The sequence below is a fragment of the Oncorhynchus nerka genome, linkage group LG18 (genome assembly GCF_034236695.1).
Source record: "Oncorhynchus nerka isolate Pitt River linkage group LG18, Oner_Uvic_2.0, whole genome shotgun sequence".
In the NCBI taxonomy this organism is placed as follows: domain Eukaryota; kingdom Metazoa; phylum Chordata; class Actinopteri; order Salmoniformes; family Salmonidae; genus Oncorhynchus; species Oncorhynchus nerka.
The window spans coordinates 48,608,590-48,622,720 of record NC_088413.1 but is presented as its reverse complement, the minus strand read 5'-3'; the positions used below and the strand labels follow the sequence as shown (position 1 = coordinate 48,622,720).

Genomic DNA, 14,131 nt, shown 5'->3' with positions numbered 1-14,131 from the left:
TTACACATTAGGAAATGAACATGGAGCATAATTCCTCTAGCTCTCAGATGGATTCCATCCCTCTCTCCCTCTGACGTACAGCACAGGGGCGACGGCAGGATTACTGTCGGCCTGAATAAAGGGGATTTATGTAACGCTTTGAGAAAAAGACACTTCTTAATAGGTCATTACAGTCTGTGTTTATGATTAGCCTACTCTCAGGCCTAGACCCCTTTATGTGCTGTCTCACACACGCACTCACGCACGCACACACACGCACGTGCGTGCACACACACACACACACACACACACAGGCAGGCAGTATACTGAGGGTCCAGATTAATACTGCCCACCTCGGCCTTTACTTTCTTCAGCTCCTCACTTTCTCTATCTGGCTATTGAGAGTAGCGGTTCAACTCAGCACTAGCAATATGGCTTCTTAGCCAGGCTAAGTAGTGGCCAAATTCCAGCTGAGATGAAGAGGAACACTGTGTGTGTTGCTTTAAAGTTGTGTATACTATGCGGTATGTAGCTAGGTTTAGATGGGTTTTTCTATGCTGATGAAGCTAGGCCCCATTCTGCCACCATGATTAGTTTAAACGATGCCTGAACGTGCGGGCCGGACAGCGCGTGTGTGTTGTAAGCGGTTTGCAGCACAGGGTGAAATTGAGATAAATGGCTGTGGGTGAGAAGGATGGCCACTTCTTCCCCGAGCAGGGCCGAGCAGGGCTGTAGCGGCCCAGGTTCCCCCAGCACACCTGTCTCTTCTCGTTTACCAAGCGCTCTGAGGTGAGCTAGCAGTCCGCTCCACTTGCCCCTGATCCCCGTCTCAGTAACCCCAGCCCCCACCCCCTTACTCCTTATGTGCTGCTTTACACACACACACACACACACAAACACCCCTTGCCCCTAGATAACAGCACACAAGGATTGAGCTGTATACCTTGATGAGGTGTGGGAAGATCAGGGTGAGTCTCTCACTGTCTGTGTCTCAGTACACATCACCATTAATACACTACTATACAGTTAGGGCTGAGGAGCATCCATGTTAGCCCTTAGCCTAGGAGTAGATGTTGCTGTACATGAGATGGTAGAGATGGAGCTGTCTAGTTTATTCTATTGATGGTGCATAAATGAAGCATTTATAGGTACAGTATACAGTTATTCATTATTACATCCCATTCAGAATGGTCCTTGGTCTCCAATTTTCTGTTTTCCTGTTTTCACCTGACAGACAAGGGCCCACAGTATGATATAACCGGCTACCTCTTCCTCCGTCGTGTTTTAACGCCATGTCTGTCCTAACCCCAGCTCTAGAAACCAACCTTCTGTTGTGTAAGAACCAAGTGAAGCTACCGATTAGAGTAGGAGAAAGAGCAAGACAGGCCTGCAGACTGGAGTTTTATATACCGTGTGGCAGGTGGCCTGCTTTGCCTAAGGAATCTCTTTAGGGCATGACAAGCTCTGAAAACACATAAATCCTTCCTCCTCCCCTCCCCTCTTCCTCCCCTCTTCCTCTCCCTCTCTCTTATCTCACATTGCCATTGCCATGGGGATTCTTTATGCATGCAGCTGCAAAACTTCCATACTCCAGGTATAAAACTCGAACATAGCAGCTGTTCCTTTACCCCCAAAGCAAATATAAAAGGAGTCTTGAAAACCAAGTCTGAAATAGCTTTCTAGGTGGGAGAGTGGAAGTGGAACTTTAGCCAGAGCATGTCAGGAACCAAGCTGTGTGTTTCTGTTTGTGTGTGTTAAAGTGGTGCCGTTTAGACACTTGTCTTTTGTCAGGGGGGGGGGGGATTAGGGTGAGACGTCATAGGTCAAGGTCAGAACATCCTGATCTGTCAGTCTGCCTGTCTGTCTCATGCCAGGTGGGCTGAGGCTCCAGACAGATACCACAAGTCAGCCAAGGAGCTAGTGAGTGAGGGATGGCCGAAATGAGAGAGTGATAGTGAGATTAAAGGAGAGAAAGGAGATTGAGTGTTAACAGGAGTCACTAATGTGGGTGCGGATTATGTTAGGGACCCAAGGAGGCAGTGGCTCTCTTAAAACACTCCAGTCTTAAACATACTCTTCTCAGTATGAGCATGCTTCTTTATAGCTGAAAATACAAATGCAGAAGGAATTGTCATCAAACTGAATAAGTTGTCAATTAATTGAAATCCTTGTATATATTATACAATATGTATTGTATGTATGTTAATATCACTTTATAAAATAGATATAACACGCCACTAAACAACTCTTGTACAGCATACATTTCAAGACCAATTACAAAGAATGACCCGACAAAACATCATTATAGGTTTATGATATGTAGCTTCGTCACATCCTTAAAGGCCCGGTGCAGTCAAAAACAACAAAAAATATGTGTTTTATATATATTTCCACGCTATAAGGTTGGAATAATAATGTGATATTGTGAAAATTATGATAATGCCCTTTAAGTGTAAGCTGGAGTTTTGGCTTTACATAGTGACATCACCATGCAGTAAATTAGTTAATAGTCCAATAAGAAAGAGACTTCCAAACTTTTTTCTGTTTTTCCCTTTGCCTAGTAGCTATTTTGGTTTCATTTTGACCTTTTTAATTGAAAACAATCACAGTAAGGTACTTAATTGTTTCCCAGAAATGATTTGATATTGAGATGAAAACGGCTGCAAATCAAATCAAATCAAATTGTATTTGTCACATACACATGGTTAGCAGATGTTAATGCGAGTGTAGCATTGGACCTTTAAGTGTGTGTCTCAGCATGCTCAGGTTGGTCCTCTTGGCAGCCATTGAAGCAGCAGGAGTAGAAGCTATATGACACATTGGCAAGGGTAGTCAGGGAGGCTCAAGGCAGGGTGTTCAACCATGTTTGTATTGATTTGGGATGACTATATTATGTTAGCTGTGTGTGTGTTGCCTCCCACGTTCACCTTTCTACCTCCAAGTGTTTGGGATGTGTTTCTCTCCTTCCTCTTCCTCTATATTCCAGAGTGGTGGTATGAGCGTGCTCTCCCTGTCTGATGCCTTGTGAACATTGCATGAGCTTGCTCCTGGTATATGGTAGCTACTACTGTATGACTTTGTTGCAACTTTCTCCCTTTGATGTTCTTTTTTTTTCCCCTCCTTCTTTTCTGACCTACTTTTCCCTCAGATTGTAAAACTATATGGATTCTTTTACTGTTTTTTAGATGCCTACCATTCAATTATTTAAACTGCTTTCTTTTCATTTTTTTCTCTCTCCCTTCATCCACCTGTTTCTTTCTTTGTCTGCTGCCTGTCTTTTAATAATGTATTGTATAGATTTCCTGAAGTTGTAGTCTGAGGTACTTCTGAAGAGACCTGGGTTCAAATAGTATCCGTTTTCTTTCAAATCATTTTTTTTTGCTGTTTACTTGAGTCTGTCTGGAGTGCACAGGTGAGAGGCGTTGCACTTTCTGGGATTATTCTATTGGTTCTATTGCACCAGGCAAGTCCAATCAAGTATAGTTGAAGTGTTCAAAATAAAACCACATTTTCTTACTTGAAATATAACTGCTGTGTCCACCTGTTGTAATGGTGATCATTTTACTAAGATATTTAATACAATCAACTGACTGATTTATGATGGTTTGATTTTCACCTACTCTAAGTGTACCTACAGTACTCCACTTCAAGATAATTCTGTTGCCTCAGGCCATTTCCACTAAGCTACACTCTGCTCCGCCCCACAGGAGCCTGTTATAGGCACACAAAGTACTGAATATAAACAAGTTTTATCTTCAATTACGTCTAGACCAGTGAATAAATGACCTAAATAATTAAACATATTTGTTAGGAAAAATGGTATATATTCAATTTAGGAAGAAAAAAATATTTCAATGAAAAAGATACTTGGGTCTAAATTCCGTCATGCTAGTTAAAAGCCTACCTACTGTAGTATAGCCCTGTTGCTATACCATTCCTTTACTCTCTGTGCAGGAGAAGAGGATTAAGGCAGAATTTGTAATTTACAGGGGGGTTGTTAAGAAAATTAAGATCAAAGTCAAATTAAGTTCATACAGGTGCATGTAATGTGTAATTTGTGAGCCCCGGAGCAATAACATTCTTTGAATGTGGCGTTGCGGCCGTCTTCAGATGTGGACTAGCTGTAATTACACAGCTGTTGCCGCGGTAGCGTGATTGACACATGTATTTGGCAGAAACCATGAGCTGCGTTTGGTAACATTTCAGACATAATTAATTGATTCATATGCCTGTAAGGTTTTTCTAAAGTATTAACGAGATAAGATTAAAAAGGCATAGAACCTTGCCTTGATGTTAGGCATCAGAGCTGGGTGTTATTAACTCACCAATGCAGTCATGAGGCTGGAGCTTTTGACCGTAGTGGGAAAGTTTCATTTGTTCATTTTGTAAACTTTTTTTTGTTGTGGTTGAGAAACATACCTGTGTGAGAACTATTCAAAGGCTAGTTTGCTTGATATATGGGGTTCGTCATTCAGAAAAAGAGCAATGTTGGTACACACACACACACACACACACACACACACACACACACACACACACACACACACACACACACACACACACCTGCACACACACACACACCTGCACACACACACACCTGCACATCTATGTATATACTTACGTAAATAAGGTATTTTAATACATTTGCAAACATTTCTAAAAACCTGTTTTTGCTTTGTCATTATGGGGTATTGTGTTGTGTGTAGATTGATGAGGATTTTTTGTTTTTGAATTCATTTTAGAATAAGGCTGTAACGTAACAAAATGTAGAAAAGGGGAAGGGGTCTGAATACTTTCCGAACGCACTGTATGTGTTCTGGCAGCTCCTGACAGCTAGTCACCTTGCAGGTCGCTCCTGCTCATTGGTCCATGAATAAACATGTCTGCTAGTCCTGCATGGCGCTCTGTGAAACCCGGGCTGACTCTGGGTAATGGCCTCTCCAGCCTCCGAGACCAGCCAGGACCACTTCCTCTATCATGCAGAGCGTCACAGCGATATGGGTTGTGTCAGAACCACACCACTCTCTTACGGCTTTGGTCAAAAGAAGTGCACTATATAGGGAATATGGCACCATTAGGGATGCTGCCGGAGAGGCTCTGCTTGCGATTATCCAAAGCAATCTAGGCTTATTAATGCTGCTTTGGTTAGACATCGAACACATCTAGCGTCTCTGCGTTTCCACGTTTTGCTCCATGTTCTCACTGCTTGGCACTGCAAACGCCAAACTTGTTTGAAAACATTCCGCTTTAATAGTCATTCTTGTCAAACAGTCACTGTTCAAGTACATAGCATGGCTTCAAGACACTGAGGAGATCCATTTTGACAGCTCTACACTGTAGTTGCATGATAATACACTTAGCATATCAAGTAGGACTAGATGTAATGTTATATGGTGAAAGAGGTCTCAATATAATCAATACACGGTCTTCTGAGGATGGGCGCTCATATTAAAATATGCAGAGCATTTCTAAGTGCGTCAGGTTTAGAGAGGGGAAGAAGGAAAGTGTCATCCTAACCATGACAGAATGATTTGATGTCTATGAAATGCAGAATGCAGCCATCTATGTCAAAACATTATTTCCCATGCACTGGCTGTTTGCTTTGCTTTTGGCTTGACTGTTGGACTTGATGTAATTATATGTCAATCTCAGTAACCAAATCACTAGCTACATCTGATCTCGTGCATGGAAAGTGCAGAGGAGGAGGAGGGGCTAGTCAAATCAAAACAGAGGATGCAGCAGTGTTGACACAATTGGCAATTTTGTCTTTTTGCAGGAATTGATGAAGCGTATCAATCTGGTGCATGCTGATGCAATGGATCCTCAAAAGTGTCGTCCTCCCTTCCTCCACATTCACCTTTACAGTACAGTTTCAGTTGATTTGGAACATCAACTTCTTGTTACCCAGTAAGCTTGGTGAGAACACTTTCCACCCGACCCAGTCAACTCCAGTCTACCGATGTAATAGCTAGTACAGTACAGTAGTGATGGATTTGTACCACAATTACGGTGTAGCAGGAGAAAGCCACTCAAGGAGGGATCCGATGATGGTCAATCATTAGTTCACCTGGCTGTGATGAATGATGTGTTCTATTGTACAGTATTAGAAACAGATGACCTCAACTTCTTTACTTTCTTTCTTTCATGGCCTTAAAAACAGCTACTGAATGAAAACGAACAGGGGGAAAAAAAACGAGCCTATTGTCTCTCTGTGCTGTAGGCTACCTTCCATTTAACTGAGAGGAGAGGAGCTGAAAAGAGGGGGTAGGAGAGAAGAGGAAAGGAGGAGAGAGAAGAGGAAAGGAAAGGAAAGACAAGGAGACTGGAGAAAAGGTGATGAGAAGAGTGGAGAGGAAAGATTTTAGGAGAGGAGAGGCCTGCATATACTAATGCCGTACACAGTAATTGAACATTACCTCAGGCTACACTAGCCCAGTAGTATCCAGTCTCCAACGCGGTGAAGACATTAGTTACCCCTGTCTAGCAGGAAGCCAACATTCTGTCTGAGCTCCAATTAAAAGTTAGACATCAGCTTGTTACTATGATGATTAAAGTTACAGCAACTTCAGAGCAGTTTCAATTCCCAGTGCATTATCACTGTAAGGTGAATACATTCAGACCGCTTACAGGACCTGTGCCTTACAGGACTTTTCAGTCATGTTCATTATCATTAATAAAGCATTTTACAAGTGATCTAAAGCATTATCCATAGCGATCTCTGTGGCATTGACTTTTATTGGAATTTGGTATTTAACCTTTTACTGCAGTGGGCTAAATCAGGGTCGCCCAACTTCAGTGCCCGACCTCACTAATGCTCTTGTGGCTGAATGGAAGCACGTCCCTGCAGCAATGTTCCAACATCTAGTGGAAAGCCTTCCCAGAAGAGTGGAGGCTGTTGTATCATCAAAGGAGGGACCAACTCCATATTAATGCCCATGATTTTGGAGTGAGTTGTTCGACGAGCAGGTGTCCACATACCTTTGGTCATGTAGTGTACTAGAACATTTTACAGAAAATATTATTCATGTAGGAATGTTATTTGAACAATAATAGGTATTTTGAGTTACATATTCATATGAACTCAGATCGCCATGTTAGTAGCTCCGTTTAGAATAAGAAGGGAGCGAGGCGATTTATCTTGTTATTGATAATGTTGGCTTCCTAAGCTTTGTATCGTCCTAGAATACAGTCATTTGTATATCAATACTATCATCAATCTCATAGGTATTTGTTAGGCGTGTTTTGTGAAGGGAGCGTAATGTATTGTCTGGTAGTAAATGTAAAAGTCAGCAGAGTAAGCTTGGTTGAAAGATTCAACTGTGAAAGCGTTTCTTAGATTGCTTCTGCTATCAGCTGAACTCTATCACGGTGGAAGAGCGGCGCTATAGACATGGTGCATTTATAGGCCTTTACTTCCCATGTGTCCACTCACACAATCACTATCGCTCATAGTCCCCCCCCAGGCAATTTCCCCTGTTAAGGTTCCACTTTTTAGACGCTGCCGTTCTCTATGTCGGCCCAGAGCGAGATGAACTGTCTGAGTATGTTTAACTCTTCAGCCATGAACCTTTGAATGATGAAGTTTTATAGATAGTTTTAATGATCAGTCATAAACAGCGGAAGAGTTAGTTATATCATCCTGACTGCTTTTAACAGTAATTGAAAGCTAAATAGGCTGGTGTTAAGGGACACGATTTACGACCAAGGCCATGGTACCCTTTGAATATGAGAATTCTCTTTTTTTATTCATCGGAAGTTGTGACACACAAAAGACAGCGAAAACACATTTATTCATTACAACATTTGTTGAGCAAAAAATATTGCCATTCACATAGATGAAATTACTAAATGGTATGAAGTGGTATGTCCACATGCTACAGTGTCTGCGGGGGGGGGGGGGGGGGGGGTCCCTGTGTCTCTATAAAGGCTACCTACTATCTGCATACAATTTCTGTATAGAGATCTCTGTATGTAGACACTCTGATCCACACCAGTCTCACCTGCCTCTGTCTGTCTCTCAGCCAACCCTGCACAGGCATGCCTGCTGCCTCTCACTCTAAACCTGTGTCTCTCCCAGCCAGCCTATCAACTCAAGTCCAAGCTATTAGATTAGAATGGTCCATTCCTCAGTCTCCATCCAGTCACTCTCTCTCCATGTATTTACACTCTGGCCGGCAGTTAGCAGGGATTGTTTTCAGTTTCTCTGTTTCTCCCACACCTAAATATAGCGTTCATATTTACCACGGCCGCTTAATTTGACTTCTTAATCGTATTTGGACCCGACGGGCTCTAAACATGGAGCGGGCCACCTGTCTCACACATTAGAAGAGTTCCAGGGGACAGATGGGAAGATAAGAATGCTTGTCCTTGGATAAACACGTTCTAGAACTGACGGGCCACGGTACCGGGCAGAGACCGTTTCTGACCTGGCTAGCCAATCCATCACTTAGCATACATTACGTGTAAGTCCCAAATGTCACCCTATTCCCTATATAGTGCACTATTCCCTATATAGTGCACTATTCCCTATATAGTGCACTATTCCCTATATAGCATTCTCTGGTCAAAAGTAGTGCACGGGGTAGGGAATAGGGTGCCATTTGGGACGCAGAGAGGCCTATGTGATTGACTGTATGCATGACTTCTCTGGGCCATTAGTTGTTTTCTGAAGGTTGTTTTCTGATGATATTAGAAATGTCCTAAGGGCGATTCCATGGTAACAGAGTGATGCTGAGACCAAGATTTTTCACTTTAAAATATATCCCAAACAAAAACCAATGATTGCAAAGTTAAACAAACCATACAACTGTGTACACAAACACATACAACTTTATCTCCACTGTTCTTCAAGTAAATGTGTTTTTGTAAAGTTTTCAGTGGAAATTGATAAAAGCAGTTGTATGGTTTGTTTAAATTGGCAGTCATTGGTTTTTGTTTGGGATACATTTTAAAGTGAAGTCTCAGCGTCACTCTGTTACCGTGGAAACGCCCCTAATTAAGCTGTGACGTACAGTAGAGCGGTGAAAAATATTATATTTTTTAGGATCCCATGAAATAAGCAATATCACATTTACAACTTCATTAATAATTCCCACGCACACGGTTGTCCGATGTTGAAAGCTTATATCAGACCCGCCTACTTGGTGTTCGCCAAAGCATAAGGAACCGTTATGTAAACGCTGGCGTCAGTTACTACCTCTGAGCTGAATCGTTGGGAGCTTAACAGTGACTGACAAGAAGCTCCCTTTTTCCCCACCTTCCCTTCATTCTTTCTCCTCCGCCTCATGATCTGCGGCTTTCTTAATTGTCCGTGATAGTCTTTAAAAATACAATGGCATAATTACTCTCTCCCGTGTCAGATTCGAAGTTCTCGTTAGAGCCTCCTAAAGTAACTTCCTTCAATGAAGCTGAGGAGATAAATGCACTGAACACCAGGCAGATACTGTGCCAGTCTTACAGTCATAGGCTATCATCATCTAATACACGGGATTATGTAAATAGGCATTTACATGCAATATACATGTATATTAACAAACTCCTATACCCATCTCATTGTCCTCGTGCACTTTCATGTATTTCACTGTTCTTTGGTATGACTTAATAAGATGTAGTCTTAGGATTGTTGAATTCTAGCCTTAGAATTGATACATTCTAGCATTCTACCGATAGAATTGATACGTTCTAGAATTCTAGCTTTAGAATTGATACATTCTAGCATTCTACCGATAGAATTGATACTTTCTAGAATTCTAGCCTTAGAATTGATACATTCTAGCATTCTAGCCTTAGAATTGATACATTCTAGCATTCTAGCCTTAGAATTGATACATTCTAGCATTCTAGCCTTAGAATTGATACATTCTAGCATTCTAGCCTTAGAATTGATACATTCTGGAATTCTAGCCTTAGAATTGATACTTTCTAGCATTCTAGCCTTAGAATTGATACTTTCTAGCATTCTAGCCTTAGCATTGATACATTCTAGCATTCTACCCATAGAATTGATACTTTCTAGAATTCTAGCCTTAGAATTGATACATTCTAGCATTCTAGCCTTAGAATTGATACATTCTAGCATTCTAGCCTTAGAATTGATACATTCTGGAATTCTAGCCTTAGAATTGATACTTTCTAGCATTCTAGCCTTAGAATTGATACATTCTAGCATTCTAGCCTTAGAATTGATAGATTCTAGAATGAATTCTAGTGTTAAAATGGATGAACATTTAAGTTCTGTAATGAATGACCTGTATTGGCTCTGGTGTTTGGCATCCTTCCCAGTACTTCCACCATGCCTGTGATTCCTGTCTGTGTGTCAGATCCAGTAGTCTTCCTTACTAATACAATACAGTCATGCTTGAAAAACAACAATGGGACTTTTTACAAATCATATACCGTTCTGTATCTAGCGATATATTTTATGGCTTGCAAAATAGTGATGATACAGTCAATATTATGAATAGGCCCTGAAAGTGTAGCTATCGTTGGGACAATATGAATTCTGATCAGGAGTTTAGATAACTGACTTTCCATGGTCTTTTATCATTCCCCAAGCAGATCTGCTGTTGTCTTCCGCAATGTTTTATGAGCACATTATACAAATTACACTTGCAACAAACACCATAAATTACGTGCATCTCAGGCTCACAAACACACTGTAGCTTGGTGATGCACAGATAAATAACACAACAATGAGTGGAAGGATTTCATTGGTACAGGGTAGAGGTGGCATTTCACTACATAAACTATCTTGTACAGTCGTTTCTGCTTTCTAAAGTCCCTGCCTGTCTGTTTGTCTATGTTTGTTATTCTTGGTACCCCTATGATCAGAATGGAGACACAAAGCAAAAATACTGCCAGAGTAATTTCACAAGCATGCGGGACAGACAGCCAGACCTCATCTCTGTGAAGATCTGGCATCAGACAACTTCAGTAGAGCGAGAGAGTTGTCTGGGGTGCATTTGTTAAGATGATAATTGTTTGTTTATCATCATGAGTCAGTAGTCTGTATATTGAGGCCTCAGTCTTTCAGAGAGAAGCCGATCTGTGATGAGATATCCCACTGGGCACAGACGTCAGTTCAACGTCTAGTTTTGATTTACGGTTGGTTGAGTTGTCAACTAACGTAAATTCAATGGGAAAGCATCAAAATATTTCACCATGTCATTAGATTTAGCTGAAATCAAATCCAGTGAGTATTCCACGACGATTCAAAGTCGTCACATTTAATTTGGGGTTTGAAATGACGTGGAAGCAACGTTGATTCAACAAGTTTTTGCCCAGTGGGATTTGTCTTGTTGCTGAAGTGCTCCTCTTCTTCCCATTTCTTTCTACGTGTTCTTTCTTCTGTCTGGTCCTATCGTTTTTCTAAACAGTGATTATCATCAGAAGCACCACCACAGTCGAACTCAGAGCTTGTAGCGAATCAAGGCAACCCGACAGAGCCACCACACCACTGCATCATACATCAATTATTCAAACGCTATTGCTTTGTACAAGCAAGCTCTCTGGTGGAGATAGAGAGGGATAGAGAGAGGGGCCTCTTCCTCTGCCTCTGCACAGCCAATTACTTCAAAATGTTTAGTTCATTTATTATTGAAGGCGTAAATCTTGTACAGGTTGTCGGCAGCTGACCCTGTGAGGAGTCTATTGTAACCTGCTTTGATCACACTCCGATAGGCTCCACTAGGCTGGCACGGAGCTGCCCTTCCAGCTGTGGCATCCAGCATCCATGTGCAGGGAGCCAGAGGAGGGGTAGGGAGGACTGCTGAGTGCTGGGAGGGCTCAGGGTAGCACCAGCCTCTCCACTTTAAGGATCCAAGTGGGTACTTATACTCAACAAAAATGTAAACGCAACATGCAACAATTTCAAAGATGTTAATGAGTTACAGTTCATGTAAGGAGATCAGTCAATTTAAATAAATGCATTAGGCCCTAATCTATGGATTTCACATGACTGGGAATACAGATATGCATCTGTTGGTCACAGACACCTTTAAAGAAAGTAGGGGCGTGGATCAGAAAAACTGTCAGAATCTGGTGTGACCAACATTTGCCTCATGCAGCGCGACACATCTCCTTCGCATAGAGTTGATCAGGCTGTTGACTGTGGCCTGTGGAATGTTGTCCCACTCCTCTTCAATGGCTGTGCGAAGTTGCTGGATATTGACGGGAACTGGAACACACTTTTATACACGTTGGTCCAGAGCATCCCAAACATGCTCAATGGGTGACATGTCTGGTGAGAATGCAGGCTTTGAAAAAACTGGGACATTTAAGCTTCCAGGAATTGTGTACAGATCATTGCGACATGATAATGCATGCATGCCGTGCATTATCATGCTGAAACATCAGGTGATGGTGGCGGATGAATGGCACGACAATGGACCTCAGGATCTCGTCACTGTATCTCTGTGCATTCAAATTGCGTTCGATAAAATGCAATTATGTTCGTTGTCCGTAGCTTGTGCCTGCTCATACCATAACCGCTCGCCATCTGCCCGGTACAGTTGAAACCGGGATTCATCTGTGAAGAGCACACTTCTGCAGTGTGCCAGTGACCATCGAAGGTGAGCATTTTCCAACTGAAGTCGGTAATGACTCCGAACTGCAGTCAGGTCAAGACCCTGGTGAGGACGACAAGAACGCACGCAGATGAGCTTCCCTGAGACGGTTTCTGATAGTTTGTGCAGAAATTCTTTGGTTGTACAAACCCACAGTTTCATCAGCTGTCCAGGTGACTGGTCTCAGACAATGCCACAGGTGAAGAAGCCGGATGTGGAGGTCCTGGGCAGGCTTGGTTACATGTGGTCTGCGGTTGTGAAGCCAGTTGGACGTACTGCCAAATGTGTTGTGACAGAACTGCACATTTTAGAGTGGCCTTTTATTGTCCCCTGCACAAGGTGCACCTGTGTAATGATCATGATTTTAATCACCTTCTTGATATGCCACACAAGTCTTGGCAAAGGAGAAATTCTCAGAGATGTAAACAAATGTGTGTAGCAAATTTGAGAGAAATTCGCTTTTTGTGCATATGGAACATTTCTGGTTTCTTTTATTTCAGCTCATGAAACATGGGACCAACACTTTCCATGTTGCGTTTATATTTTTGTTCAGTGTAGTTTGTGAGGAAGGCTAGCGATGCTGCTCTTGGTTCCCACCCCACCATCCCAACCCTACAGTAGGTCTCAGTGCAGGGTGGCCCTGATATGCTCACCATGCTGCTTGTTATCAGGGCGATGGCTGCAGAGAGGCGGCGGGGCCTCACATGTGACTCTGGGTTCACCCCTGGCCTGTAGTGTACAGCGTGGAGATGTAATGTAATATCAGCTTGTACAGACTTGGCCTAGAGACACAGGAAGTGTAGCCTTGTAGCCAATGACCTGTACAGCCTTAGTTTTAAGATGTTGGAGAAGTAGCCATACAGGAAAGCAGTTTGGACTGTGGAGAGATACGGCTAATAAAGTTCACAGCCCATGTTGAGGATACTGCAGAGAGAAGGGGACATTGTGATAGTGAGAGGATACTTACTCTATTGTACATACTGTATTAAAAATATGCTACTGTCATAGCTACAAGGCTACTTCCTTTTTATTCCTCTCTTATATTCAGTCTCCTTAATAAGTAAAGTAGCATCATAAATATTATATTGAACTTCAGAAGCGCGGGGACTCAGTCTGCCATATTAAAGCCTGTCTGAGTTATGGATTACATTTGCCTAAGTAATAACCTAAGTATATGTACTATGTCAAGTATCATTATTAAAAATGCACACTTTGATTTAGTTTTCTAAAGACATTTACTGTTTGTTTGTGAGTGAGTTTACCCCTACTACACCTTTAAATCACAATAATGTTATCAGACCTGATTTTCACCGATTTTCACCCTAAAAGCCCCCAAAATTCATTAACAGCGATTTAGCGGTTCAATTGAATGCTGCTTTTCCTTTAAATGGGGTTTAGAGAGGCGCAGGGGGCTGTCACGGGAGAGATCTCGCTCTCTGTCTCCTCCGTTTTGGTTGGTGGCCAGTGAGGAGAGGAGTAAGCTGTCTCAAGGATACAGGGCCGGGATAGAGAGAGAGGGGGAGAGAGAAAAGAGAGAGAGGCTGGCTCAAGTAATTGTGTGGCTCCCAGGTGATGAGGGCTTTTATGCC

The 14,131-nt window shown here is 42.2% G+C and overlaps 1 protein-coding gene across 1 annotated transcript in view; it reads left to right on the top strand.

Moving 5' to 3' along the window:
* Positions 1-14,131, top strand: part of LOC115146011 (neuronal PAS domain-containing protein 3) — a 346,013-nt gene that overhangs the window by 81,685 nt on the left and 250,197 nt on the right.